This window comes from Phyllobates terribilis, unplaced genomic scaffold (genome assembly GCF_046119375.1).
Source record: "Phyllobates terribilis strain yellow unplaced genomic scaffold, ASM4611937v1 Scaffold_1__5_contigs__length_1240528914, whole genome shotgun sequence".
Lineage (NCBI taxonomy): Eukaryota > Metazoa > Chordata > Amphibia > Anura > Dendrobatidae > Phyllobates > Phyllobates terribilis.
The window spans coordinates 976907214-976931740 of NW_027362761.1; the positions used below are offsets into that span (position 1 = coordinate 976907214).

Below are 24527 nucleotides of genomic sequence, written 5' to 3' on the forward strand. Positions count from 1 at the left end.
AAAAGAAGAGAAAAGTAAACAATTCCATAAGAAAGAACCTCAGTGTAAAATCACTATCTATAAGGCTGTGTGCACACGATGCGTTTTTAATGCGTTTCTGCAGCGTTTTTGCAGCTGCGGAAACGCATTAAAAACGCATGGTAGAAGGGCAGCAATGTTCCCCAATGATAATCCGCATGTGCTGTGCACATGCTGCGGAAATTTCCGCTGCGGATTATCATTGCAGAAAAAAACGCAGCACTACCAATTATTTTGCGGAAGTGCTGCGTCTTCGCTGCCATTGACTTGCATTAGACCGCATGGATTACGCATCACTGTATATGTAGATGCGTAATCCAAGCGTTCTAATGTGCGGATGGTACCCGGGTGTAGATGAGAGGAGACTCTCCTCCACACCCAGGTACCATTAAAAAATCTGTAAAAAAAGAATAAAATAAAAAATAAATGTATACTTACCTTCTGTCGGCCCGCGCACCGCTCCTGCTTGGTTCCTGGCACTTTGCAGTGAGTTGAAGGACCTGCGCTGACGTCAGAGTCATGTGACGGGTCACGTGACGCTGACATCGGCAGGTCTTTCAATTCACTGTTGCCGGCAAGGGAGAATGGAGTGAGCGGGACACCTGGGGCCCATCGGAGGGTAAGTATACAGTGCCTACAAGTAGTATTCAACCCCCTGCAGATTTAGCTGGTTTGATAAGATGCAAATAAGTTAGAGCCTTCAAACTGCAAATGAGAGTAGGTTTTATGAACAGAAGCATAAATCTTACAAACCAAAAAGTTATGTTGCTCAGTTGAATTTTATTAAATTTTAAACATAAAAGTGTGGGTCAATTATTATACAACCCCTATGTTTAATATTTTGTGGAATAACCCTTGTTTGCAATTACAGCTAATAATCGTCTTTTATAAGACCTGATCAGGCCGGCACAGGTCTGTGGAGTTATCTTGGCCTACTCCTCCATGCAGATCTTCTCCAAGTTATCTAGGTTCTTTGGGTGTCTCATGTGGACTTTATTCTTGAGCTCCTTCCATAAGTTTTCAATTGGGTTAAGGTCAGGAGACTGACTAGGCCACTCCAACACCTTGACTTTTTCCCTATTGAACCAGGCCTTGGTTTTCTTGGCTGTGTGCTTTGGGTCGTTGTCTTGTTGGAAGATGAAATTACGACCCATCTTAAGATCCTTGATGGAGGAGCGGAGGTTCTTGGCCAAAATCTCCAGGTAGGCCGTGCTATCCATCTTCCCATAGATGCGGACCAGATGGCCAGGCCCCTTGGCAGAGAAACAGCCCCACAGCATGATGCTGCCACCACCATGCTTGACTGTAGGGATGGTATTCTTGGGGTCGTATGCAGTGCCATCCAGTCTCCAAACGTCACGTGTGTGGTTGGCACCAAAGATCTCGATCTTGGTCTCATCAGACCATAGAACCTTGAACCAGTCTGTCTCAGAGTCCTTCAAGTGATCATGAGCAAACTGTAGACGAGCCTTGACATGACGCTTTGAAAGTAAAGGTACCTTACGGGCTCATCTGGAACGGAGACCATTGCGGTGGAGTACGTTACTTATGGTATTGACTGAAACCAATGTCCCCACTGCCATGAGATCTTCCCGGAGCTCCTTCCTTGTTGTCCTTGGGTTAGCATTGACTCTTCGGACAAGCCTGGCCTCGGCACGGGAGGACACTTTCAAAGGCTGTCCAGGCCGTGGAAGGCTAACAGTAGTTCCATAAGCCTTCCACTTACGGATGATGCTCCCAACAGTGGAGACAGGTAGGCCCAACTCCTTGGAAAGGGTTTTGTACCCCTTGCCAGCCTTGTGACCCTCCACGATCTTGTCTCTGATGGCCTTGGAATGCTCCTTTGTCTTTCCCATGTTGACCATGTCTGAGTGCTGTTCACAAGTTTGGGGAGGGTCTTAAATAGTCAGAAAAGGCTGGCCAAAGAGATCTTTAATCCACACATGTGAAGCTCATTATTCTTGGTGCCTGAACTACTTCTTAATACTTTAGGAGGACCAAACAGAATTCTTGTGGTTTGAGGGGTTGAATAATAAATGACACTCTGAATTAACTTTTTACGTTTTAAAAAAAAAAAAAAAAAAAAAAAATTTGCTGCAGTGCATTTCCCACTTCCAGGCTGATCTACAGTACAAATGTCACAATGCCAAGTTAATTCCGCATGTGTCAACCAGCTAAATCTGCAGGGGGTTGAATACTACTTGTAGGCACTGTACATTTATTTTTACCACTCTCTCGGGTCACACTATATAAATCCATGCTGTTTGTCACAAGCACTTTCCAAGTGATGCTAATCGCTTGGAAAGCGCTTGTCAATCCGCATGCGGAAATGTCAGTGGGTAGCTGCTCCATTTCCATATGTCCCTGACAGGAAAACGCATGTACAATCCGCATGTACAATCCGCATGCGTTTTTTTCTGCCAGGGAGACGCAGAAACGCTCAGGAAAAAATCCTGAGCATTTCTGCATCGTGGGCACATAGCCTAACTGTACTGTATTATCTTACATGTTCTGCAGGACTGGTACATACTACTATATGGTCGCCATATGGCGGTAATATAGATCTTGGTCTTTGGTCTTTGTAGAGATTTTTTTTCCAGTAACAGCACTGTCATCTGCTGAGGTTCTCATATACCCACAATTAGGATTACTGGCTACGGGCCCACTCAAATTTCCCCCCTAAGCTGAATCTCTAGCTATGCCTCTGTCATCCCTCATTACAAATCATATTTCTTTCCAAACTTTATACATTTTCTGCTGTTTGCAATAAAGCAATAAAAAAAGAGAAAATTAAATAGCCGAACTCAAGTAATAAAACAAGTGGTTTCTCCAAATCCCACACAAAATGAAACTTTTATTAGCTAATGCAGTCTCAGAATTATTCATCCCCTTCATGACAAGCATCTTTTGTACTTAGTTGAGACCCCCTGACTGTTATGACCTTCTGCAGACAAGATGAATAGCCAGACACCAGCTTCTGGCAGTGTTCCTGAAAGATCATAGACAATGGACAATGGTCTCCAATTCACTTATATTTTTGTTTTTTTCTGCTGCAACTGCATTCTTCAAATCCCACCAAAGATTTTCTATGAAGTTGTTGAACCCAAGCAATACCTGATAGAAAAAGGCGCTCGATGCTTCACGGCGGATCCAATCATTAAACTACACCTTCCCACCTGATTATTGTTCCTCTATCTTCACCCTCTCCCATTACACTGTGTTCCAAATTATTATGCAAATAATATTTTCTCAGATTTTCCCAAATTACCTATATGAATTGCAGTCAAATAACTATTAGAGTACAATTGAAAGGTTTTTGCCTATGATAACAGTATATTTTTAAAAAAAATAAAACACTCAAACTGCACTCAAAATGCATGTTCCAAACTATTATGCACAGCAGAGTTTTCAACCTTTTCATTTTAATAAAGAACAAAAAAATTGTCATTTTTGAAATTATAAGCATTAGCAGGTTATTACAAACTGAAATCAAACAGTTTTCAACTCAAAACTTTATTCTAGGTGATGTTACATTTGCACATAGGACCCCTTGTTCGAAAGGAGCTTCTGAACTCTCTCGTCCATTGAATTTGTCAGGTTTTGGATGGTTTCTGCTTTAATTGTTTTGCATGAGGACAGAATACCCTCCCAGAGCTGTTGCTTAGATGTGAACTGCCTCCCGCCATCATAGACACTCCTTTTGATGATGCTCCAGAGGTTCTCAATGGGGTTGAGGTCAGGGGAGCATGGGTGCCACACCATAAGTTTGTCCCCTTTTATGCCCATAGCAGCCAGAGATGCAGATGTGTTATGTGCAGCATGAGACGGGGCATTATCATGCATGAAATGATCTCGATGGTCCAGATGGATGAAGTGGAGGATGGCTGGTTGATGGACACCCCATGCAAACACGGCTACGGCGCTAACAAGGAGGAGGTGGAGTAATGTTTTGGGCTGGAATCATGGGGAGAGAGATTGTCGGCCCTTTTAGGATCCCTGACGGGGTAAAGATAAACTCCATAATGTATGTTGAGTTTCTCAAACAGCACTTCCTTCCATGGTTCAAGAAGAAGAACCGTGCATTCCGCAGCAAGATCATTTTCATGCATGATAATGCCCCGTCTCATGCTGCACATAACACATCTGCATCTCTGGCTGCTATGGGCATAAAAGGGGACAAATTTATGGTGTGGCACCCATGCTCCCCTGACCTCAACCCCATTGAGAACCTCTGGAGCATCATCAAAAGGAGTGTCTATGATGGTGGGAGGCCCTCCTCTATGTGTCTTCAAAGGAGTATTGTTTTTTTTTCAAATTTTGAGCAGCCCTTGCAGTCACTGCATATGCAATAACAGTATAGGAGACCCGCTCCTTTACAATGGGAACATTTTTTACTGAGACCCTCTTCTATGTCTCTTCAAAGAGGTATTGTGGTTTTTCCAAATTTTGGGCAGTCCTTGCAGTCACTGCATATGTAATAACAGTATAGCAGACTGGCTCCTTTATAATGGGAACATTTTTTTTAACTGAGGCCCTCCTCTATAGCTCTTCAAAGGCTTATTGGGGTTTTTCCAATTTTGGGCAGCCTTGCAGTCACTGGAAACTCAATAACAGTATAGGAGACCCGCTCCTTTAAAATGGGAACAACAAAGCATAGCTGGATGATGGCCCTCTAACAATAGTGAGGGATGACTTCTGGCCCTTTAACAATAGTAAGGGCCAACTGAAGGCCCTGTTAAAAAGTCTTTGTGACTTTCAGAGTCCCTCCTTCATAAATGAAATAGGATGTCTCTGATCATGTCTCACACACCACATGGGCAGATAAGGTAGTAAAATGTTAAAATGACATTTACTAGTGAATGTATTTTTCACCATTGAAGCAATGCAAAAGGGCAAAAATTAATCAAACACGCCATGTGTAAACATAGCCCAAGGTGTAGAGGAGCATTTTTTGAGGAGTTATTTATTTTGCCTTATATGCAAATCTTTACTCCGGAAAGAATGTCCCTGAACATTTTTTCCAGGAAAAGCTATTTTGGTTTCATTTTTGTAACTCCCTCCAGGGGTGCTGCCGGAAAGATGCTTGAGTTTCCTATTAACTGACATTGGGCTCGTTGCTCGGGTCGAGCACCCGAGCATTACGATTTGCTCAACCTGAGCAATGAGCACCCGAGCTCATTTTAATGCTTGCTCATCAATAGAGAGAACAAGGAGAGAACAATGTCCTTGAGACCTATAGAGTGGAGCATAGTGAGGAGGAGCTGGTGATCCACAATGTCAAATGGGGCAGAGAGATCTAGGAGAAACAGCAGGGAGCAGTGACCATTGGATTTTGCTGTTTGTAGGTCATCAGAGAGCTTAGTAAGTGCGGAAACCACATTGTAAAGGGTTGAGAAAAGCACTAGCTGAGAGATAGCGGATGAGACGGGAGTGGACCAAGCGTTCTAGGAGTTTAGAGATGAAAGGAAGGTTAGTGACCGGTCTGCATCAATAGAGAATATAAGTCTATCTAAGGGTATGTTCACACTGAGTTTTGAGGAGTTTATGGAGCAGAAACCAAGTGGGAACTCGCCACATCCTATGCAAAAATTGGAGAGCGCTCCAAAAACATAGCAAAAAGACTTTCAGTGTGTACATACAGGTGCATTTCACTAAATTAGAATATCATCAAAAAGTTAATTTATTTCAGTTCTTCAACACAAAAAGTGAAACTCATATATTATATTGAGTCATTACAGAGTGATCTATTTCATGTGTTTATTTCTGTTAACATTGATGATTATGGCTTACAGCCAATGAAAACACAAAAGTCATTATCTCAGTAAACTAGAATAATTAACAAAAAACACCTGCAAAGGCTTCTTAAGCGTTTAAAAAGATCCCTTAGTCTGTTTCAGTAGGCTCCACAATCATGGGGAAGACTGCTGACTTGACAGATGTCCAGAAGGCAGTCATTGACACTAAGTAAACGCAAATTAAATTTAGCATTTCATTTGGAAATCAAGGTACCAGTCTGGAGGAAGAGTGGAGAGGCAAACAATCCAAGCTGCTTGAGGTCTAGTGTGAAGTTTATACAATCAGTGATGGTTTGGGGAAACATGTCATCTGCTGGTGTAGGTCCACTGTGTTTTATCAAGACCAAAGTCAGCGCAGCCGTCTACCAGGAAATTTTAGAGCACTTCATTCTTCCCCCTGCCGACAAGCTTTTTGGAGATGGAAATTTCATTCTCCAGCAGGACTTGACACCTGTCCACACTGCCAAAAGTACCAATATCTGATTTAAAAACAACAGTATCACTGTGCTTGATTGGCCAGAAAACTTAACTGACCTTAACCCCATAGATTCTCTATGGGGTATTGTCAAGAGGAAGATAAGAGACACCAGACCCAACAATGCAGATGAGCTGAAGGCTGCTATCAAAGCAACCTGGGCTGCCATAACACCTCAGCAGTGCCACAGGCTGATTGCCTACATGCCTCGCCGCATTGATGCAGTAATTGATGCAAAAGGAGCCCCGACCAAATATTGAGTACATTTACTGAACATACATTTCAGTAGGCCAACATTTCGGATTTCAAGGCTGTGTGCCCACGATGCGTTTTTTAAGCGTTTCCGCAGTGGCAAAAACGCTGCAAAAATGCTTAAAAAACGCATGGTAGGCGGCCTGCCATGTTCCCCAATGATAATCCCCATGTGCTGTGCACATGCTGCGGAAATTTCCGCTGCGGATTATCATTGCGGAAAAAACGCAGCACTACCAATTATTTTGCTGAAATGCTGCGTTTTCGCCGCCATTGACTTGCATTAGAACGCATGGATTCCGCATCACTGTATATGTAGATGTGCATTCCATGCGTTCCAATGTGCAGATGGTACCCAGGTCTAGAGAAGAGGAGACTCTCCTCCGGACCTGGGTACCATAGAAAATTGTAAAAAAAAAAGAATAAAATAAAAAATAAATATATACTTACCTTCTGGCGGCCCCCGATTCGCTCCTCCTCTCATGCCGGCAGTTCGCGATGGACTGAAGGACCTGCGCTGACGTCATAGTCATGTGACGGGTCACGCGACGCTGACATCGGCAGGTCCTTCAGTGTACCGCGATCTGCCGGCAGCTGGGACCAAGCGAAGCATCGGAAGGTAAGTATAGGTTTATTTTTTATTTTTTGATATTCTCTCAGGCCACACTATATAAATCCATGCTGTTTGCACGGATTTATATAGTGTGACCAAGTTGTCATGCACTTTCCAAGTGATGCTAAAATCGCTTGGAAAGCGCTTGACAACCCGCATGTGGAAATGCATGTGAAGAATGCTTCACATCCGCATGTCCCTGGCAGGAAAAACGCATGTACAATCCGCATGTACAAAACGCATGTACAATCCGCATGTACAATCCGCATGCGTTTTTTCTGCAAGGGGAGATGCAGAAATGCTCAGGAAAAATCCGAAGCATTTCTGCATCGTGGGCACATAGCCTAAAAACATTTTTCAAGCTGTTGTTATAAAGTATTCTAATTTTCTGAGATAAGGACTTTTGTGTTTTCATTGGCTGTAGGCCATAATGATCAACATTAGCAGAAACAAACATTTGAAATAGATCTCTCTGTTTGTAATGACTCTATATAATATATGAGTTTCACTTTTTGTATTGAAGAACTGAAATAAATAAACTTTTTGATGATATTCTAATTTTGTGAGATGCACCAGTATGTAGTGTGTAGCGGGGTGGTAGCTGTGGGTGAGGCACTTGTCTCCTTTTATGCCCCAGCGGTCCTGGCTGGGTGTGTGTACTTGTACTGTGAGGGCATCACGCCCGTGCAGGCCACCAATAGCTGGTGGTGTGGGCTGGTCAGGACCATAGGTTCCACAGTTGAATAAAGGAGACTTCCTTTCAAAAATAATGTCTTTACTGAACGGTAACTTGGTAAGGATAATGTGCAAGGGATAGTGAGTACAAAGTCGTATGCACGTTTTCCTTTACAGTACAAAGAATGTTCATTCACACAGTATCCTTTTTCTACAACAAAAAACCCCAAAGGCATATTGCCTAGTAGCACACTATATGAACCACAGGTAGTGTGCAATAACAAGTACTAAACTCCAAAAGCATGTATACCACCAAGAGAAAAAACGGAGCTTTTTGTCAAAGATAAAAAGGTATAAATTTTATTGACACAGAATATGAGACAACACAAAACATATAATAAAAATACATGTGCAAGCGGGCTAGGAACGGTAGCAGCGAATACTGACAGTACTAGGGGGGGGAAATGGGGATAGCAGAGGGATACATACCGACAAAATCATGTATCAATAGATATGGCTTGCATCCACAGAGTAGAGCCCTACGAATGGACTATAGATTAAGGCAGTATCCAGATTAAATAAATCACTAGTAAATAGGTCAGCCATAAAAGTCCAGTTAGCGATGGAGAAAATAGAACCCCCCATTGGGGCATGTAGAAAAAACCACCACAGTAGAGGAGGATAGCAGATAAACAGTGCTTACCCTAGGTCAGTAATCCAAAAGATAGAAGGGAAAGCCCGCTTCCTGACGCGCGTTTCGCGTGTATACTGATCGGCTTTCTCAAGGGAAGGTATCCTTTTTCTGTAGTTTACTCCAGGGCTAGTGAGGGACACTGTTTCACCCTACTTCATCACAACCTAGCTTCTATGCCACAGTCCTGATCAGCAAGTCTCTCTACTCACTCAGTGGTTACATGTCCTATTTATTCCACTACTGGCGCCCTGGATCTACCGCTCAGGACCCCCACTAGTCCCATAAACTCAGTCCTGTTTAGGCCTATTACCTTCGGTGTTTGAAAGCTCAGGGTTTTTGTGACTCTCATCCTATCCAAGGACTCTTTTCTGGAAGGCCGCTCTGTCTCGTCGGTTACTTCTCTTCAGGATCTCGCTATCCATGTCCTTAGGTCTCCTTTTACTGTAGATCACTCCATGGCAGCACTGCTCTCTTCACTCTCCAAACCCTATCTCACTAGCTACAGGAAGCAGTTACTGCCTAACACTAATACCCTCCCACTATGGGCTAGTCCCAAACATTAACACTATCCTACCTTAACGTCACTACCTAAACTACAGGAAAAATATACATCTTTGTACCGTTTTAGCCAATAGATAGAAAAATATTTAGATTTGAGAGTCCTCAGTGGTTGATACCTTTTAATGGCTAACTGAACAGATGGTAATAAATTGCAAGCTTTCGAAACTACTCAGGTATCTTCATCAGGCATAATATAACACAAAAGAAACCGGGTGCTTCTAGTAGTCACCTACAATCCAAACTTGGAGGTGCTAAGGGGAGCTGCATGGAAACTACAACCTTTACTACAAAAAGATGCCCGATTACAATCCATATTTCCAGACCCCTTACTTCTGTGTTTCAGGCATCCCCCAAATCAAAGAAGCATCATTGTCAGAAGCTCTGTGTCATCTCCACCAGCTACAGGAACCTTTCCCTGCATCCAGAAAAAGTGTAAAACCTGTCCATTTATAATAACCACAGACAAGATGAAGATCCCCAACTCACATAAGGGCTACAAGATCCCAGGTACTTTTAGCTGTATCACATCTAATGTGGTGTACTTAATTATATGTACCAAATGTCCAGCTGGGGGCCTGTATGTAGGGGAGACAGGGCAAAAACTCAGAACAAGGATGAATTCTCATCGCCACACAATAAAAGAAAAAAGAATAGATCTACCTGTAGCAAAACATTTTTCAATCCCTGATCACAGTATCACAGACATGAAATTACTGGTATTAAAAGGTCATTTCAAATCTCAGAGAGACAGAATTGTTTGGGAATATAAACTTATGACGACCTTTGACACCTTCAGAGCAGGAATGAATGTGTCGCATGGATTTATGTCATTCTACATCAACCAAGGAATGTGCTCCTCAGACCTGTGGGGTCATCACAGCCCCGGACCAGACTTTATTTACAGGATAATGAAACTTTCACACTCTTTATCTATGAACTATTCCAATATTTACGGCCACAACTGTTTATCTCTTCCCATAGTTCTGCTTTACATCACTTGTCTCATCTATTGAATTATTTCTGTGTCTTGCTGTGTATAAATATGTGACTCTTCAGATTTTGTGTTATTGTATGCCTGATGAAGAAACCTGAGTAGTTTCTTGCAATTTATTACCATGTTTTCAGTTAGCCATTAAAAGGTATCAACCACTGAGGACTCTCAAATCAAAATATTTTTCTATGTAAACTACAGTCAGTATGCTTATAACACTGTATATGACCACATGACAATACATTACAAATCACATTACACGATATATCCAAAGGAGGCATGGCATAATTCCCATTACACAATACACATGATGTGATTGGTGTCTGCAAGGGTAGGAATGTGACAGTCATTGTCCAGCCCCCTTACATATTGCCTTAGAATTCAATCCGAACACTTAACCCCTTTACAACCCAAGGTGGTTTGCACGTTAATGACCAGGCCAATTTTTACAATTCTGACCACTGTCACTTTATGAGGTAATTACTCTGGAATGCTTCAACGGATTCCCCTGATTCTGAGACTGTTTTTTCGTGACATATTGTACATCATGAATGTGGTAAAATTTCTTTGATATCACTTGCGTTTATTTGTGAAAAAAACGGAAATTTGTCGAAAATTTTGAACATTTTGCAATTTTCAAAATTTGAATTTTTATACCCTTAAATCAGAGAGATATGTCACACAAAATAGTTAATAAATAACATTTCCCTCCTGTCTACTTTACATCAGCACAATTTTGGAACCCAAATTTTTTTTTTATTAGGGAGCTATAAGGGTTAAAAGTTGACCAGCGATATCTAATTTTTCCAACAAAATTTACAAAACCATTTTTTTAGGGACCACATCACATTTGAAGTGACTTTGAAGGGTCTTTATGACAGAAAATACCCAAAAGTGACACCATTCTAAAAACTGCACCCCTCAGGGTGCTCAAAACCACATTCAAGTACTTTATTAAGCCTTCAGGTGCTTCACAGGAATTTTTGAAATGTGGAAGAAAAAAATGAACATTTAACTTTTTTCACAAAAATGTTACTTTAGACCCAATAAAATGGACAAATGGACCCCAAAATTTGTTGTGCAATTTCCCCAAAAATGTTTTTCAGCCCCCAATTTTGCATTTTCATAAGGGCAACAGGAGAAATTGCACCATGCAATTTGTTGTGCAATTTCTCCTGAGTAAGCAGATACCCCATATGTGCGGGAAAACCACTGTTTGGGTGCACGGCAGGGTTCGGAAGGGAAGGAGCGCCATTTGACTTTTTGAATATAAAATTTGCTTGAATAATTAGCCGACACCATGTTGCGTTTGGGGAGCCACTGATGTGCCTAAACAGTGGGTACCCCCCACAAGTGACACTATCTTGGAAACTAGACCCCTCAGGGAACTTATCTAGGTGGTGAACACCCTGAACCCCCAAGTGTTTTACAGAAGTTTATAACATGGAGCCGTGAAAATAAAAAAATCAAACTTTTTCCACAAAAATTATGTTTTTGCGCCAATTTTTTATTTTCACAAGGGTAAGAGGAGAAAATAGACCCCAAAAACTTTTGTGCAATTTCTCCTGAGTACACCAATACCCCATATATGGGGAAAATACAGTGTTTGGGCGCACGGAAGAGTTCAGAAGGGAAGGAGCACTGTGTGACTTTTTGAATGAGAAAAGACGAATATAAATAAAAATTGTACCGCTGAAAATGTCATCTTGTCCCGCAAAAAACAAGCCACCATACAGCTCCATCAGTCGAAAAATAAAAAAGTTATAACTCTCAGAATAAAGCGATGCTAAAAAATAATTTTTTCTATAAAATAGCTTTTATTGTGTAAAAGCACCAAAACATAGAAAAATGATATAAATGTGGTACCGCTGTAAATGTACTGACCCAAAAAATAAAGCAACCTTATAAATTTTACCACACGCGGAACAGCATAAAAAAAAAAAAACAATTCCTGAATTGTGGGTTTTTGTTTTTTTCTGCCTCCCAAAAATCAGAATAGAACGCGATCAAAAAATGTCACATGCCTGAAAATGGTACCAATAAAAACGTCAACTCATCCCGCAAAACACAAGCCATAACATGACTCTGTCGGCCAAAATATGGGAAAATTATAGCTCTCAAAATATGGCGACGCAAAAACTAGATTTTAAAAAAAATGCGTCTTTTAGTGTGTGACAGCTGTCAATCATAAAAACCCGATATGATTCTGGTATCGCTGTAATTGCACCGACCCGAAGAATAAAGTCATTTAATCACTTATACCGCACGAGGAACAGCATAAAAAATAAACTCTCGGGTTAGGATTGTGCTAGGGTTAGGGTTGGGGTTAGGGTTGGGCTAGGTTTAGGATTGGGCTAGGGTTAGTGTTGGGCTAGGGTTGGGGATGGGCTAGGGTTAGGGTTGGGGTTGGGCTAGGGTTAGGGTTGGGGTTAGGGTTGAGGTTAGGGTTGGGGCTAGGGTTGGGGTTAGGGTTGGGCTAGGGTTAGGGTTGGGCTAAGGTTGGGCTAGGGTTAGGGTTAGGCTAGGTTTAGGGTTGGGATTTAAAAAAAAAAAAAAAAGATGACGATATGGCGACTAGTGTTGAGCTAAAGTGCTCGCACCTTGAGTTTGCATTGGGTGCTCGAGTATGCACTGAGTATTGCGGGTGCTCGAGTAGACCCATTCAAATGAATGGGTCTGTGCACATGTCAGTGTGTTACCATGGACCAAGTGTCTGTGGGCAAAACACCCTGACATGTCCGTTTTTTACATGCTGCACGGGCCGCAAAACGCCCCACGCTGATAAAACACGGATCATACGTTGAGAGTAATATTCACCGCCTGATGTCTACAAAACCTGTAAAAAGAAGAATAAAATAAAAAAAATCACTGGGTGACAGGACACCTCTCACTGAGCTCAGCACAGGTCAGGTGCCCGCTAGCTCCAGCGAGTCATTCTCTTCTGCTCCTCAGCGTCTGTGGTCGCCTCAAGCCAGGTGAGTATAATGATTTTTTTATTTTATTCTTAGGCTGTGTGCCCACGATGCGGTTTTTATGCATTTCTGCGGCGATATTTCTGCCGCGGAAACGCATTAAAAATGCTTGGTATGAGGTCTGTTCTGGTTACCAATGATAATTCGCATGTGCTGTGCACATGATGCGGAAATATCCGCAACAGATTATCATTGCGGAAAAATCCAGAGCACAACCAATTTAGGTGCGATTTTGCAGTGAAATCGCGCCCATTGACTTGCATTGAATCTAATCTATTGCATTGAATCGAATCCGACCGCTGCTCTGGCTGATAACAGCGAGAGCAGCATGGGTGGGAGAAGCAGCAGCCTGCTTCTCCCAGCCCGCGTGCCAGCGTCAAGGAAAAAAAGAATCAAAAAGTAAAAATAATAAAATAAACCTTCATACTCACCTCTCCGGCGGCCCCGGGTATCCTCCTGGGCGATGCTGTCCCGTTGGCGGCTCGTTGCACACAGCGGGGCACGGACTCGCGCCCCACAGTGTGCTTCCAGGACCTGCGGTGACGTCACTGATCACCTGATGGTCACGTGACCATCAGGTGATCAGTGTCGCAGAAATCAGCAGATGGTCACGTGACCATCAGCTGATTGCTAAAGCTGGTAATCAGCTGATCGGTCTCATGACCAATCAGCTGATGCTGAGAGTGAGAAGATTCACAAGAATTTTCCCACGCTCTCTATCTCACCGGGGCTCATCAGCTAATCTTCACTGTGATTTTACACCCCTGTCAGTATACAGTGCTTTATTCTACAGCTGTGACATCAGTGATTGCTGATGTCACAGCTGTAGAAATGATCCGGATCGTCGTGGGACCTTGGTGTTACGTGGATTACGTCGTTGGACAGGTGAGGAATATTGTTGATTGTTTTTTTACATTTTTTTCAGGAGATCGAAGGCTTCACGGAGGCGTGTAATAAAAAAAATTGTAGAACCATGTCTGTTTTATTTCATTAAAATTCTTTATTCTGGCCGTGTCTTTTATTGAAAATGCGCCGACCATTTTACTACGCGGTTAGTAATGGGGGCGTCTTATAGACACCCTCATTACTAACCTGGGCTTCACGTCAGCCACCAATACAAGGCTGATGTGAACCTCAACCCCATTACCCCCTGCCACTACTACAGGGCAGCATGGAAGAGCAAGGCTAAGTGCCAGATTTGGCGCATCTTATGGATGCACCATTTCTGGGACTGCTGAGGGGTATTATTAATAGCCGCAGAGGGGGCTAGTATTCATGGCCCCTTCCATGGCTATTAATATCAACCCGCAGCAGTCTAGTTTAGCCTTTGCTGGCTAGATTTTATAGAGGGACCCCACGTCAATTTTTTTCTGGGGTCCCCCTGTAATCTAGCCAGTAAAGGCTAAACAAACAGCTGTGGGCTGATATTAATAGCCTTGGAACATTGTTGGCTAATGGCCCCTTCCGCGGCTACTAATATCAGCCCCCAGCGGTCGGCTTTCCCTCCGCATGTCAGTGTCTGTGGGTGATCCACAGCCTCTGATGCAACCATAGTGGACATGGGATTTCTAGAGATCCCATTCACTATGCTGTAACATCTGGACGCTGCGGGTTTCACGCTGTATAAACACGCAGCATCAAACCTGCAGCGACTCCTGACTGTGGCCACTTACCCATACTCACCCACAGCATGTCAATTTCTATATCAGACTTGCTAGTCTCCGCTGCAGATTTTGACCAATTGAAATGTGGATTCACATTTACTGGCAACAAAAGTGCGGCACTATAACTCCGTGTTTTGGATGCAACATAAATACGTTGTGACCAATGCGATGCTGAGTGCTGATCGGGGAGGGGGACATAGGGGCTAATGAACCAGCTGTGAGATGTTAATTATGGCCAGGGAAAATGTTTGCCTAGTGGCACATTCCCAGGCAAAAAAAAACAGCTCACAGCAGTCACATAAATTACATGAATAGAAATGTTAATGAAGATTGAGTGAATGGGACTAGCTGACACCCAGCTCTTTTGTCTGGTGATGTCAAGGTTTCAATCAGACCTTTTCATGACCAAACAAAATAAAGAAACACACAGACACAGTGTAAACACTTTATTTGAAATACAACCGACCCATTCTTTAATCATTTAAATGAACCAATATACTCACCCCAGTTCTTATGGTAATCCAATGGGCTTAAGCAATGTCCCACCAACTTTATTTAGCGCCAAAGATCATTCATTGATGTTCAAAAACGCTTAAAAAAACGCATCAAAAACGTGTCAAAAACGCATGTAAATCTTCATGCGTTTTTTCTGGCAAGGAGAGACAAAAACGCTCAGGAAATTTCTGCTTCAAATCTGCATCGTGGGCACATAGCCTTATTTTTACAGGTTTTGGAGACATCGGGAGGTGAATACTACTCTCAACATTGTCCCCTGCTGGTGCTAATCGCAGCGCATGCAGGGGACCATGATGAGGGATGCCTTCAGCATCCAACACTTGGGAACAGCGCTAACTATATCCCTGATTCCCAGGCGCCTGTACGTGTGATACTGATGCAGCATATGGTTGCCACGCGTATACCACGCACGTACACACGGACACAAGAACACGGATTTCTCCGGTACTGGTTTTTCCAGTACTGGAAATATCCGGATGCATGAAAGAGACCTAACCTAGCTTTCCTTGTTTTTAAGTTTCATTTTGTACTGCTTTAGCCCCTTAATGATCAGGCGTTTTTCGCTTTAACTTTTTCCTCCCATTATTCAAAGAGTCATAACTTTTTATTATTCCATCGACATAGCTGTTTGAGAGTTTGTATTTTGTAGGGGAAAAAATCCAAGTTGAAAAATCGCAACTCTATAATTTTTTTTTTCTTTTTGTTTTAATGGCTTTAAGGCTAAGTGCCCACGATGCAGAAATGCTGCATTTTTTTTCCGCTTCTCCCTGCCAGGAAAAACGCATGCGGATTTTACATGCGTTTTTCTTGCCATGTAGAAGCGTTTGTCAAGCGTTTTTGCATGCATTTCTACATGCAGGTTATCAAGCGCTTTTCCAAGCGATTTTAGTATCACTTGAAAAGTGCTTGACAACTTGGTCACACTATATAAATCCATGCAACCGGCATGGATTTATATAGTGTGACCAAGTAATAGTTAAAAAAAAAGAATAAGAATGGTAAAAAATAAAAAATAAAGATTATACTTACCTTCCGATGTCCCCCGGTGTTTTCTCTGCTCCGTCGGATGATGTCATTGAGTCATGTGACACGTCATGCGACCGCCGACGTAAGCGGTCACGTGACCTGTCACGTGACTAAATGACGTCATGTCGGGTCCTCACACCACCGCGACCCATACAAAAGACCGGACGCAGCGGAGAAAATACCGGGGGCCATCGGAAGGTAAGTATAATCTTTATTTTTTATTTTAAATTCTTTTTTTAACAGGTTCTATGGTACCTGGGTCTGGAGGAGAGTCTCCTCTTCTCCAAACCCGGGTACCATCCACACATAGAAAAGCATATTATCCGTGTGTGCAAATGTGCTGACACAGATAATATGCGTTTCAATGCAAGTCAATGGCGGCAATTATGCTGCGTGTCCGCAAAATTTATGGACATGCTGCGTATTTTTCCACAATGATAATCCGCAGCGGAAATTTCCGCAGCATGTGCACAGCACATGCAGATTATCATTGGGGACAATGGGGCACGTATTACCAAGCATTTTTTAAGTGTTTTCGCTGTAGAAATTCAGCGGCAAAAACGCTTGAAAAATGCATAGCAGGCACGCAGCCTAAATGTGTGATTGAAATGATCTGGTATTACAATTCTCCAGGTCAGTACAACTACAGCGATACCAAACATGTATATATATACACTGCTCAAAGAAATAAAGGGAACACTTAAACAACAGAATATAACTCCAAGTAAATCAAACCTCTGTGAAATCAAACTGTCCACTTAGGAAGCAACACTGATTGACAATCAATTTCACATGCTGTTGTGAAAATGGAATAGACAATAGATGGAAATTATTGGCAATTATCAAGACACCCTCAATAAAGGAGTATTTCTGCAGGTGTGGACCACAGACCACATCTCAGTACCAATGCTTTCTGGCTGATATTTTGGTCACTTTTGAATGTTGGTTGTGCTTTCACACTCGTGGTAGCATGAGATGAACTCTACAACCCACAGAAGTTGCTCAGGTAGTGCAACTCATCCAGGATGGCACATCAATGCAAGCTGTGGCAAGAAGGTTTGCTGTGTCTGTCAGCGTAGTGTCCAGAGGCTGGAGGCGCTACCAGGAGACAGGCCAGTACACCAGGAGACATGGAGAGGGCCGTAGGAGGGCAACAACCCAGCAGCAGGACTGCTACCTCTGCCTTTGTGCAAGGAGGAAAAGGAGAAGCACTGCCAGAGCCCTGCAAAATGACCTCCAGCAGGCCACAAATTATTATTATTATTATTTATTATTATAGCGCCATTTATTCCATGTGCATGTGCATGTGCATGTGTCTGCACAAACGGTTAGAAACTGACTCCATGAGGTTGGTATGAGGGCCCGATGTCCACAAATGGGGGTTGTGCTCACAGCCCAACACCGTGCAGTGCGCTTGGCATTTGCCACAGAACACTAGGATTGGCAAAGTCGCCACTTGCGCTCTGTGCTCTTCACAGATGAAAGCAGGTTCACACTGAGCACATGTGACAGACGTTACAGAGTCTGGAGACACTGTGGAGAACGATCTGCTGCCTGCAACATAATTCAGCATGACCGGTTTGGCAGTGGGTCAGTAATGGTGTGGGGCGGCATTTCTTTGGAGGGAAGCACACCCCTCCATGTGCTCACCAGAGGTAGCCTAACCTCCATTAGGTACCGAGATGAGATCCTCAGACCCTTTGTGAGACCATATGCTGGTGCAGTTGGCCCTGGGTTCCTCCTAATGCAGGACAATGCCAGACCTCATGTGGCTGGAGTGTGTCAGCAGTTCCTGCAAGATGAAGGCATTGAAGCTATGGACTGGCCCGCCCGTTCCCCAGACCTGAATCCGATTGAGCACATCTGGGACATCATGTATTGCTCCATCCACCAACATTGCGCTACAGACTGTCCAGGAGTTGGCGGATGCTTTAGTCCAGGTCTGGGAGGAGATCCCACAGGAGACCATCCGCAACCTCATCAGGAGCATGCCCAGGCATTGTAGGGAGGTCATACAGGAACGTGGAGGCCACACACAATGCTGAGCCTCATTTTGACTTGTTTTAAGGACATTACATCAAAGTTAGATTAGCCTGTAGTGTGTTTTTCCACTTGAATTTTGGGGGTGACTCCAAATCCAGGCCTCCCTTGGTTAATAAATTTGATTTCCATTGATGATTTTTGTTTGATTTTCTTGTCAGCACATTCAACTTTGTACAGAACAAAGTATTCAATGAGAATATTTAATTCATTCAGATCTAGGATGTGTTATTTGAGTGTTCCCTTTATTTTTTTGAGGAGTGTATATATTTTTTTATAGTAGTGTAAAAAAATTGCATGTGTTGTCATTTCCCAAGACTCGAATCCTTTTCATTTTTAGGACAATAGAGCTATGTGAGGGCTTATTTTTGGGAAGCAAGATGATGCTTCTATTGATAATTTTAAGGTAAATACAATGTTTTGATTACTTCTTATTGCATATTTATGCAGAGTTGAGGCTACTGAAATGCTGCAATTCTGACATTTTGACTTTTTTTCACTTTATAGTGTTTACTAAGTGGGTTAATTAATGTTATATTTTGATAGATTGGACTCTTATGAACACGGTGATACCAAATATATTTACTTTTTAATATATTTTAAATAAGGAATAAAGGGGGCAAGTAAAAATTGTATGTATTAATATTGTTAAACTTTTTTTTTCCTTTTTTAGTTGTTCTCCTCTCACATTGCGGATTTGTTCTCTGGGAACATTGCGGATTTGTCCTCAGGTGATAATCCATCACCTGAGGATTCTGGCAGCAGTTTTCTCATAGAGAAAATTGGCAGAGCTGTGGTTTTTTTTGTGTTTCAGTCTGATGTTTTTAATTATGTAATTTTGAGAGTTAAGTTTCACTTTAAGTGCAAGTAAAGTCAGTTGGCCATTACAAATGGGGAAATTGCTTGACACAGTGGTGTTTTCTGGAATAATGCTGAAATGAAAGGGAAAGTAGTACCCTCACTATCTGTCCAAGTATTTTTAATTAGAACAGAGTGAAACTGGATCTTTGCCCCAATTTTGTAGGGCTTAGCCCAGGAGAAGTAAGTGTAGGGTCCTTTCTGAAGTGTTTACCTTGTTGTCTGGCAGATAGACTCACAAAATCTGGTTCAAAATGTACGCTAAGAAATTTAAAGATAATCTGACAGCCGATACATGCTGCGCAATCCATGGCCAGCATGTATCCAACACTAGTTGCATGATTTTAGCCATATATGTACTATATATACTCTGAAATGTGGTGACATTCTAGAGAAAAAACATGGTTTAGTAGCCACCAGGGACCAAGCTGCACAGGAGACTAGTCGGACAGGCGGGTCCCTGACAGCTTCTCCCTCCCCTAGAATGCCCTGACTGCTTGTATTGGGAGAGACCTGTCACTCAAAAGAAGAGGGTGGGGAGAAGCCACCAGTGATCCACCTGTCCAACTAGGTAGCTTTTAAAATGTATTTTTGTCCTGATTCCTCCTATCTGAGTGTCTGGACACAGTAAATGACAGTTCTGCCATCCAATCTTGGAATAGGGCATGCTGAGCTGTCAGTATGGTGATGGACAGTTCAGCCATGCAATCGGATGTGGGGGGCGTGCTGAGCTGTCAGTGTCTGGAGTGACAGTTTAGCCATCTAATCAGAACCAGGATGTGCCGGGGCTTCAACCATGTGTCTCTTGTCCAGAGTAATTACCTGGCTACGTAACCAGCTCTCTGGCTTTGATTGCTGCTAGTTGTAGCTTTGCTCATGAAGTGTGTGCTTGCTCTTTGCTTCTTGTCTGGTATTCTGATCTTTTCTGCTCGACCTAGGATTTGTCTTGACCATTCTTTTGTCTAGCCCTTTTATTGTGATCCGCTACCTTCTTGGAGTATTGACCTCCAACTGTTTCCTGACTACGCTTTCATCTCACCCCTCTGTCTATGACAGTCTCTCCTGGCTTTTGACTACCCAGCGTTATGGCTTATCCGTGAGTAGTCACTAGTGTCACAATTTTTCAAAAGTAAATATTTATGGCTGAAATCTTCTTAAAAAGTTCCTCATATTTATATTTAACACTAGCATATATTTCGGCGTGCTGTTACATATGTTTGTGTTTCTTTCTTTCTTTACAGGCTTACAGTGAGATACGGTACATCATTCATAAGCTCCTTCTTCCCTCTAAAAAAACATAAACAGGAAATCCTCTGAGTGTGTAAGGTGCCCAAACGAGGTTGTCATGGGCGAGCTGTAGCCCATGCTCGCTTTGGCTCCCTACAGACAAAGTGTGTCCTTGCTCTAGTGTGCTGCTGTGTATGTGGTGTTTCCCACTTACTTCTGGCCAGCAGGCCACTTCTGACTCCAGGAATTCTTCTTCTGGAACAGGGCAGCAATCAATTCAGAGGACACAGAGTTTATAAAAACAACCAGAACTTTACTTGGTAACTGGCAGTATTTACAGGCAGGTATAAAGGATAAGACCCAACGGTTTGTCATCTTTCCCACAGGTACCAGATACAACTTCAGCCCTGGTTCCCGATTTAGGTGAAGCATCTCTGTTGCTTTCTTCTCTAGCCCTAGAGGCTCTTCCTCACCAATGACAGCATAGCTGGATCCCAATTCACTCCACCTCCTAGAGCTTGAGTCTTGACTTCTTCTGCAGCCTCACAGACAGAATGCGTCCCCAGGCCCCCAACGACTTCCTCGAGGTTCCCAGGCCGGCTAAGGGAGGGATTCTCAGTCGATCCACTGTCTGGGATACTAGGCCCACGTCTACCCTAGAAGCCTTTGCAGAGCCTGCTAACTTTCTGCAGTACTGCACACTACTGACTGTGCTCACTTCCTGCACTAGACACTAGCACTGAGTTCCCCCTTCCTCTACTGGGCCGGATGTCACAGTTAACCCTACCTATGCCAAACTGTAGCACCAGAGGATTCTAACTTCGGGAACGTGCTTTTAACCCTTTCTAGTTCCGGGAGCAGACTATAACCTCCACCACTACTATATGTGGACAGTCCAATTTTTGCAAGCTAAACCAAGCACAGGATCTAAGAGATTATGCTGACTTCACCTATGAACACCCTCACATGTGTGGACTTTATAGCAGAGAATACCCAGGTTTGTGGTACCTGGAGGGCCGGAGTAGTGTGGATTGGCAATGAATGAAAATTGCTAGTTTTTGAAGATAGCATAGTAAGACAAGCAGGGGGTCATATTAAGGTAAGCAGAAGTACAAACTCTGGAAGAGATAGCAAAATCCAAAAAAAAGGCAATATCAGATCCATAGTACACCAAGCCATAAGACGAGAAGAACTTAAATCAATAAACAGTCCAAATCACAAGGTCAGTAATGCCAATCAATTAGATTTAGCAATACCAGCACTAACAAATAAGCCAACAATACCAGCATTCAGGTCATGTCTGGAGCCTCAGTCTGGGTTCTCTATTATGGCATCAGTAGGTGCTGGTATATCATTGCTGCAACCTAGATGACCTGGAGTGGAGTCTATAATAAAGAGCAGGTTGCATGTTGTCCATCAACCAGTCAATGACAAGAAGACCATACCTCCAAACTTTTAAAGCTAAGCAAGAGTAATATGTATTGTGGCATACAAATTTCTTTATGCCAAGCCACGCCCTTAACTCTGACTAGTCCTTTTTTGTCTCCTACAGAAATAGTGCCTCTAGTGAAGCCCCTTAGTGCTCTCAACCATTACAATACTCTTTATGGCCCTCCAGACAGTATGATGAATTCCCATGATGCCCCAGAGGGGCCATCCACAGTAACATGCCCTCAAAGATGTCAACCCACACATTACAATTGGCCCACACAATTTGCCCCAACAATGCCCCACCACACAAGTTATGATGCCCCCACAGTGCGCATGCACACACACACAAAAACACACTTATGATCCCTCCACAGTGTTTTACCCTCCATAAAGTTTGAGGTCCCCATAAAACATTTCTTCTACACAATATGATGCCCCCACAGACATAACAAGTTGCCCCCAGTTTATCTTTCACACCATATAATGCCTCCACAGTGTTTACGCCCTCCATACAGTATGATGACCACAGTGAATTTTCTCACACACACACAAACGCGCACACGTACAGTAGTATGGTGCTCCCATAGCACATTCGTTCCACAAGCTATGATGCCCCCACAGTACATACAAACTTAATTATTAAGATGCCTCTCACAGTGGCTCCCACACAATATAATGACCCATATACAGTGCTGTTCCACACAGCATGATGCCCCTCACAGTGCCCCACATATTATGGTGTCCTTATGATGCCCCCAAACACAATGTCATGCCCTTACAGTATGATGCCCCTTCTGCACACTCAGAATAATGCTCTAGCTAAAAAATCTACTCACTTAGCACCTTTTCCATGATGGGCTGCTTTGGCCTGTGCTGTGTGTGGCTCTGCACAACACGAACAATATAGTGCTATGACCATGCTTGCTGCACTGAGACTCAGCTCCCTACTTCACTATTCAGCCTGTGTATCTAAGACCCCCCCACTGCACAATTGCATTCAACTGTATCTATGATATGAAAAAACCCATGACAGAAACAAAATGAACAAATACCCTGCTGCAAGTAAATAATTAAAAGCAATAGTGCATATAAGTAACACTGTTTTTGGTTTAAAAAAAAAGCGTAGAAGCCATCCCACGAGTGTCAAGCTGTACCCAAGTTCGGGATGGTCCTAACCTCTAATATTAAAAACCTTACCATGTGTCATAGTGACATCCTATGTGAATAAGGGCTGAGCAGAAACGAGTCCCAAACATGGACACACAGCTAATGGGGAGCTTATCTGTGATATCCCAGACAGTTGTGATGTGTGAGAACATGTCACTGCAGGATGAGGAACCAAGATGTGGAGTGGAAGCCAGTAGTGATGATCGATCACTAAAATGCTCAAGTGCTGGGTAGTGATGAGCGAGTATGTTCGAAATCCGATCTCCAAACTTAAGTTCAACACGAATGTGGCACATTCGGATTCGTGATCAGAAAGGTGAGCAAAATTTGTTAAATTCGGGAAAAATCTGTAACGTTCGACGAATTTGCATGGTTACGTGATTGCTGGGCAACTACAGCGTTTTTAACAGTTTTGCTAGTATAGTGCTTGTGTATGATGATCAAGGGGACGTGGTAGATGAGTGGGGGGCTGGTAATAGCTCAGAACAGGTCAGATCAGTGGCGCGCTGTTTTTTTTTTTTCCTGTAGGCGGTAACTTTAAGTCAGGAAAGCACGGCTAGCCAATCAGAGCGCAGGAAGCATCCACAGTGTCCCAGACACAATGGCTTCTGCAATTGGCTGCTGAAATCACATGTTCTCTCTATATAAAAATCGACCATTTTCCCTCAGCGCCATTTTATGCATGTCACTCTTGATAGACGCTGCTCCTGCACCCAGCTCCTGTGTAATGAGACATATTAGCTAGATAGATGGGTGCTTCTGTGGAAGTCAGATAGTGTAGATAAGTCCTGTGCTGTGTACCTGTTCAATCAACCTTTCAGCACTTCTTTTTGTTTTTGTGCAATTACTGAGATTATGACAGAAACAACAGGGCCTATGGCATAGAACAGTGTTGTGCACCGGTTGTACTGTCTGTGCTCCATGCAGGAATATACCTTCAATCTATTTTTGCACTTGCTAATGTGATAAAGCAAGCCCTTGTAGGCCACTTTTTGATTTTGTGGGGTTGAAATTCAGCTGTCTGCAGAGCTTGTCAGTGCAGAGCTACTGAGTGCAGAGCACAAAAACCTTTTTTTTCATTTACTAATGTGATAGTGCGAGCTGTGTTAGTCCAGTTTGTCATTTTTTTGGTGGGTGAACTTCAGCTGTATGCACACTAAAACAAATATATTCACAAGATGTAAAACACATTCACAAGATGACTTCACTGCATTCAAACAAGCAACACTCACATTCAAATCAGCCCTCACCTCTGTTAAACAGGCCTACTTCATAACCCTCATATCTTCCTTATCCTACAACCCCAAACAGTTATGCAACACTTTTAACTCTCTCCTCCACCCTCCACTGCCCCCTCCGACCTCCATCATCTCTGCTGAGGAGTTTGCCACACACTTTAAAAACAAGATTGACCAAACACGGCAAGTCTTTACTATCCGACCACCACAACCCCTTTGTTTCCCAGACCATTGCCCTTCCTCATAACCTCCCTTTCCAACATCACGAAAGGAGACCTCACTCGTCTCCTCTCCAAATCACACCTCACCACTTG

General features: G+C 42.9%; 1 protein-coding gene across 2 annotated transcripts in view; it reads left to right on the plus strand.

Moving 5' to 3' along the window:
• Nucleotides 1-24527, plus strand: part of LOC141156732 (cytochrome P450 3A8-like) — a 469992-nt gene that overhangs the window by 168502 nt on the left and 276963 nt on the right. Inside the window, exon 1 of one of the 2 annotated variants that reach the window (XM_073643064.1) lies at nt 9450-9590. The exons of the other annotated variant lie outside the window; for it this stretch is intronic. The gene's annotated coding sequence lies outside the window, so the exon portion shown is untranslated. Of the gene's footprint in view, nt 1-9449; nt 9591-24527 lie in introns of those variants that run through there. 2 annotated transcript variants of the gene reach the window in all.